The 6,552-nt window shown below is 38.1% G+C and overlaps 1 protein-coding gene across 1 annotated transcript in view; it reads left to right on the forward strand.

Moving 5' to 3' along the window:
* The window catches only part of TENM4 (teneurin transmembrane protein 4), a 792,673-nt gene that overhangs the window by 297,109 nt on the left and 489,012 nt on the right, over positions 1–6,552 (forward strand). Inside the window, exon 4 of the mRNA XM_011989697.1 lies at positions 1,273–1,369. The gene's annotated coding sequence lies outside the window, so the exon portion shown is untranslated. The remainder of the gene's footprint in view (positions 1–1,272; positions 1,370–6,552) is intronic.

Below are 6,552 nucleotides of genomic sequence, written 5' to 3' on the forward strand. Positions count from 1 at the left end.
GGTGTGTGTCCTTTTTCTTTGTGGGTTCCCACCCCTACCTGCCTAGGTGACATACAGGTTTAAGACCAAATGACAGGCGTGGTCATTGTTTAGAAACTTTTAAGTACTTTATAAGTGTAGGACATTGTTATTGATACTGTTACAAGGAAAGAAGAGCACACCTTGATCTTTCCTTGTGCACTCTCTGTCTTTGTCAGTGAGTATAATTTTATACTCACTGTATACTGTATACTGTGTAAAATTATACAATATAATTTTATACTCAGTGTGAGGGAACTAATGTGTATTGCTCACATACCTGATTACAGGTGAGGAAATGGAGATGCAGAAACATTTAAAGAAAGCCAACCCAAGATCAACCCGACAGCCAGAGAATGCACACCCTTTCTAAGCACATATAAAACACTCATGAAAATGGACTGTATCCTAGGCCATAAAATACATCCCAATAAATTTCAAGGAGTAAGTATCCTACAGACCACATTCGCCTACCACAGTGCAATTAAGTTAGAAATCAATAACAGAAAGATGAGGTGTTTTTTAAAAAACCTATATTGAGATATATTTATAAAAATACTTCCAACTAACTCACAGATCAAAAAGAAATTATAAAAAATTATAAAATGATTATAAATGAATTACCAAAGAAATATTAAATATCAAAAGTTGTGGAATATAGCCAAGACAGCACTTAGAGAGAAATTTATCGCCTTAAATGCCTATATTAAAAAAGAAGAAGAGCTGAAAATTAATGAATCGGCTAAGTATCCAATTTAGGAACAACAGCAAATATAAATAAATAAACCAGCCCAGAGTTGTGCAGTCAGAAGTGGTGGGGCCAGGATTTGGGCATAGCTGTGGCTGGCTCAAATCTCTCACTCTCTTTACTCCACTGGTACCTTTCTCTGTGCTGCTTTCCATTATATGCCCAGTACCTGGAAATTCTCTCTCCCTAAGAGTTGAAGAGATGAGACTACAGAGTAACTCCCTGCATGAAAGGTTGATGATAAATCCCACTTATTTTCTCAGCCATCCTTTTACTTGTCCATCAACTACTTAATGAGCATTTGCCATGTGCCAGACACTGTGCTAGTAGCTACTTTAGTTGCATCTTTCCTCTGAGTGGCCTAGGACCAAAGCTCATACTGCTACTACTAATGCCCACGCCCATGTCTCACCCCCACCTCCCAAGCTGCCAGAAGCTTCTCTGCTGCTTGTCAGAACAGCATCCTCGTCAAAAATGACTGATTTCTGTCTTGTCTCTTTCAACAGGTAGACTGAAATTACCATGTGTCCAAATTAAAATTGCATACTTCAAGGATTATTTGAAGGACTATTCTTAGACCCTTTTAAGAAGATTTAAAGAAAAGTGAGTTGATTTTTTTTACACTTCAGAGAGTATTCCTGATATAAGTTAATGTTATGGGTTCTTTTTTTCTCTACCTCTTAAATATGCGTTAATAGGTAGACTTTATCTTCATTTATTTTACAATAAATATTTTTTTTCCTTAAGAACAATGAGCAAAGAGTGCAGGATTACTGCTTGCCTTCCCTGCAAGATTTTTGTATGTTTCAAAGGCTTATGGAATCTTAGAGATAAAAGGGTTTTAGAGGCATGGACCATTCCTTCCTGGATGCCGGGAAACCCATAGCAGCATCTCTATAGATCTCCGGCCTGTTCTTGGAAACTTGCAGGGACTGGTATGGAGGTTGGTATCTCCCCACACTTAGGATTTTTGTAGAGCTCTCCCATAATCTGAACTTGAAATCTACTCCACATCTTGCCAGGTCTCTTTCTTCTCTACTAGACATCCTAAAATAGGTGAATGTAAATAGCATGAACCTCCTCAAGATCTTTTCTTGTTCTTTGTTCCTCCAATAATTTCTCATAAGTTGGTTTCAAGAGCAGCTCCCACCCTGGTCACTTGGAATACAGACAGAGCACTCCAATGATCTTTGCCCAATAGATGGGTGAGAATCAAAGCAGGGTAAACCCAAAGAGCAGGCCTGGGTTTAGCCCCAGTTCTACTCTTATTGTGTGTTCAGGAAAGTCACTTCATCATTCTGAGCTTGGTGAAAACAAGGAAGGTAGGAGGAGATAGTCACTACCATGCCTCTGACCTCCATTTGGATCGTTTTGCTGACTCAGAGTAAAGAAGTTGCTGCTTCTTACTGTCTCAGGCACTGGAATGGGCCAGGACTTGGGAATCCATGGAATCAGGGTCCAATCCAAACCCTATCACTTGCTGACTGTGTGGCCATAGACTGCCATTTCTCATCTCCGATCATCTGTTTCCTCATTTGTTAAATGAGGATGTCAATAAATGTTGTAAAGGATTGCGTGAGGATGTACTGAGATAATGTACATAAAGCACCTAGTACCTGGTACATAGAAAGTGTTCAAAACATGACAGTTGCTAGTATGATTATAAGTAATGGTGGAACTACTTACCTTTAGCCAGAGGAGAAGATAGGAGGTGCTAGAGACTCTCATAAGAAAAGAAAAGAATTGGGCGTACTCATTAGGGATAGACTAGTGTCCACATCTCATAAACTCTCATGCAAATATAAGCCCAACCCCAGAAAATTCATGAGGTTAAAACTCTACTTCTCAGAGTCAGACAAGGATGATGGGTTGCTATGGAAATATACAGTTAAAAGGGAAATTTTAGAATGGGTCCAAGAAGCTGCACAAATCCTGCCAATCTCTCACTGATGCCATAGCCCTGGTCCTACATGGTAAGGATTAGAGCCCCCCCCATAATGAAGGTCCTTAAACACACAGACTGGGAGGCCTGCAAATCATCAAATATTTATATATGTTCAGAAGGCTGGTGGTGAGTGTTGGGTGAGAGATTGAGTGTGAAAGAGATTTGTAAACTGTAAAGTTTCCTATACATACATGTGCCTTTGTGTGATTCATGTATTATGGACTGTGTCAATACTTTGCAAATCAGCAGAAAGAGGGGAACTCAGATGAGCTGACTGTGAAGTGAAACTGTAGAGTCCAGCCCCACTGATTTCTGAGTGAAATAGCATATATGTATGCACACATGTACATATCTGTATACCCACATGTCACGCATGTGTGTACATGCACACGTGTGTTTTTGTGCATATGTGTGTGAATCTTTGACCCTTTGGAGGTAGTCACCACTCTTTATCCAGTGACTGGCTGCCTCTAAGGAGTGTAATAGAGGAATGAAAACAGAGTCTATGTTGTCAGTCAGCCTAGCTCTATAACTTACTAGCTATGTGGCCTTGGTCACATTATTTGTAAAAGTGGTACAGTTTTCGCCTTCCTGGAGCTGAAAGTCTGTGGATAAGGCTGCTCTGAGGAGCTGGGAGGATGCAGCAGAGAATGTACCTCTCACACCAAGAAAGTGCTTAGGATATGAGAGAGTCTCTCTCCCTTGGTTAATGGCTTCTTTTTTTTTCTCAGAGTTTAGGGAATGTTGTCTTAACCTGTTAGATAAAAGGAACCTCTGGAGTTATATTTGGTTCCATAAGACCATGCCCCTGAAGACCCAGGTACCTCGGTGGCTAGAGAGATTGTGTAGGAAAACGCACCCTTTAGTCCTGTTGAAAGGGCTAATTTCAGGGGTGTTCCCACACCTTGGCCATCCTTCTGAGTCTCTTCCCTCAGTCTGGGCCATGGGGCTGGCAATTATTAAATTCAGAAGAAGAATTGGAAACTATTGTCACTCAAGGTATAGAACAAAGTTTTTCTTTAAATTTGGAAATTAAATATAGCTAATATCCTGGCCTTTGTTTTCCAAACAGTGGCTCACAGTAGATTCAGAGGTGTTGATCCAGGCCAATGTTGGTGTGGATGCCACAGGCTAGAAATGCCCCTTTCTGGGCTATTCAGACCCAGGAAAGACTGCATAATTGTGTATCACAGGGCGTTTCAAATTATGGGTTGTAGTTCAGTAACAGGTCACGAAATTAATGTGGTGGCTCGAGATCAGCATTTATTAAAGTAAAAACAGAGTAACCTAGTAACCCGTAGAGTGTGTAAAGATATTGTATATTTGCACTGTATATACTCAACAAAGGTCTCATGTCCAAATATATATGGTAGAAAAAAAGAAGAAACTCCTATAAATCAGTAAGAAAAGACAGACAACCTAAGAAAAATGGGCAAAAGAATCAGATACTTCATAAAAGATGTTCAAATAGCCAAAAAAGCACATAACATTATTATTCTTCAGGGAATGACAAATTAAAACCATGATGAAATACTACTATGTATTCATCAGAATGGCTGAAATGAAAAATATAGACTCTATCTAATGTTGGCAAGGATGTGAAACAACTGAAACTCACACACTGTTAGCTGAAATGTAATTGGTTTGATGACATTGGAAAAGTGTTTGACAATGTCAGCTAAAGTTGAACATATACATACCAGCACTTTCACTCTGTGGTATACACCCCTGAGATATGCACATAGATATCCACCAAAGCACATTGCCATCCACCCTGGAATGGATAAAGTGTAGCATATTCACATAGTCGAATATTGCACACAACAATATTGATGAACCTCAGAAGCATGAAGTTGAAAGAAAGAAGCAGGCACAAAGAAACTTTATGACTGCACTTTTTAAAAGTACAAAACCAGATAAAACTATTCTGTGTTATCAGAAGTCTGGATGGTGGTTGCCCCCGAGGAGGGGTTGGTAAATGGGAAGGAGTGCAAAGGGGCTCTCTAGTCACATTCTGCCTTTTGATTCAGAGGTAGGAGGGCAGGTTAAATGGGTATTGTCAATTTGTAGAAATGCATCAAGCTATTCATTTATGATACGTACCCTCTGCTGTACTTAAATCACACTTCAGTAAAAGTTTATAAAATGAGTGTAACAGAGAAGAAAATATAGCAGGTCATAAAGGTAAACATCATTAAGCGAAACTTCAGTTACATGTCCCTCTAAATATGTGTGTATAGACAAAGTTGAGGTGTGGAGTGTATTTCTTTTTTAATTTTTTTTAATTTTTAGTTTTTATGGGTTCATAATAGGTATATATATTTATAGGGTACATGAGATATTTTGATACAGGCATACAATGCATGCTAATCATATCAGGATAAATGGGGTATCTGTCACCTCAAGCATTTATCATTTATTTGTGTTATAAATATTGAAATTATACAGTTTTAGTTATTTTTAAATGTACAATAAATTATTGTTGACTGTAATCAACTTGTTGTGCTATCAAATACTAAATCTTATTCATTCTTTCTAACTATACTTTTTGTACCCACTTACCATCCCCACTTCCCCATGCTCGCTACCCCTCCCAGCCTCTGGTAACCATCCTTACATTCTTTATCTCCATGAGTTCAATTGTTTTAATTTTTAGTTCCCACAAATGAGTGAGAACATGCAAAGTTTGTCTTTCTGTGCCTGGCTTATTTCACTTAACATAATATCCTCCAGTTCTATCCATGTTGTTGCAAATGACAGGATCTCATTTGTTTTATGGCTGAATAGTATTCCATTGTGAATATGTTCCATATTTTCTTTATCCATTCATCTGTTGATGGACACTTAGACTGCCTCCAAATCTTGACTATTGTAAATAGTGCCACAGTAAACATGGAAGTGCGGATATCTCTTCAATATACTGATTTTCTTTCTTTGGGGTATGTACCTAGTAATAGAATTGCCGGATCATATGGTAGTTTTATTTTTAGTTTTTTGAGGAACCTCCAAACTGTTCTCCATAGCGATTGTACTAATTTTCATTCCCACTAACAGTGTATGAGTGTTCCCTTTTCTCCACATCCTCACCAGCATTCATTATTGCCTACTTTTTGGATAAAAGCCATTTTAGCTGGGATGAAATGATGTCTCATGTAGTTTTGATTTGCTTTTCTCTGATAATCAGTGACGTTGAGCACTTTTTCATCTACCTGTTTGCCATCTGTATGTCTTCTTTTGACATTCTTCTATTCAGATCTTTTGCTCACTTTTTAATCAAATTACTAGATTTGTTTTCCTGCTGAGTTGTTTAGGTCCTTATATATTCGATTATTAATGCCTTGTCAGATGGATACTTGGCAAACATTTTCTCCCATTCTGTGGGTTGTCTCTTCACTTTGTTGATAGTGTTTTTCTTTGCTGTGCAGAGGCTTTTCAACTTGATGTAATCCAATTTATCCATTTTTCCTTTGGTTGTCTGTGCTTGTGAGTTTTACTTGGAAAATCTTTGCCTAGTTCAATGTCCTGGAGAGTTTCTCTAATGTTTTCTTTTAGTAGTTTGATAGTTTCAGGTCTTAGATTTAAGTCAGTAATCCATTTTGATTGATATTTGTATATGGTGAGAGGTAGGGATCTAGTTTCGTTCTTCTGTATATGGATATCTTGTTTTCCCAGCACCATTTATTTATTTATTTATTTTTAATTGTACTTGTTTATTTTTATTATACTTTAAGTTCTAGGGTACATGTGCACAACGTGCAGGTTTGTTATATATGTATACATGTGCCATGTTGGTGTGCTGCACCCATTAACTCGTCATTTACATTAGGTGTTTCTCCTGATG

This window comes from Mandrillus leucophaeus, unplaced genomic scaffold (assembly GCF_000951045.1).
Source record: "Mandrillus leucophaeus isolate KB7577 unplaced genomic scaffold, Mleu.le_1.0 Scaffold360, whole genome shotgun sequence".
Taxonomy (NCBI): Eukaryota; Metazoa; Chordata; class Mammalia; order Primates; family Cercopithecidae; genus Mandrillus; species Mandrillus leucophaeus.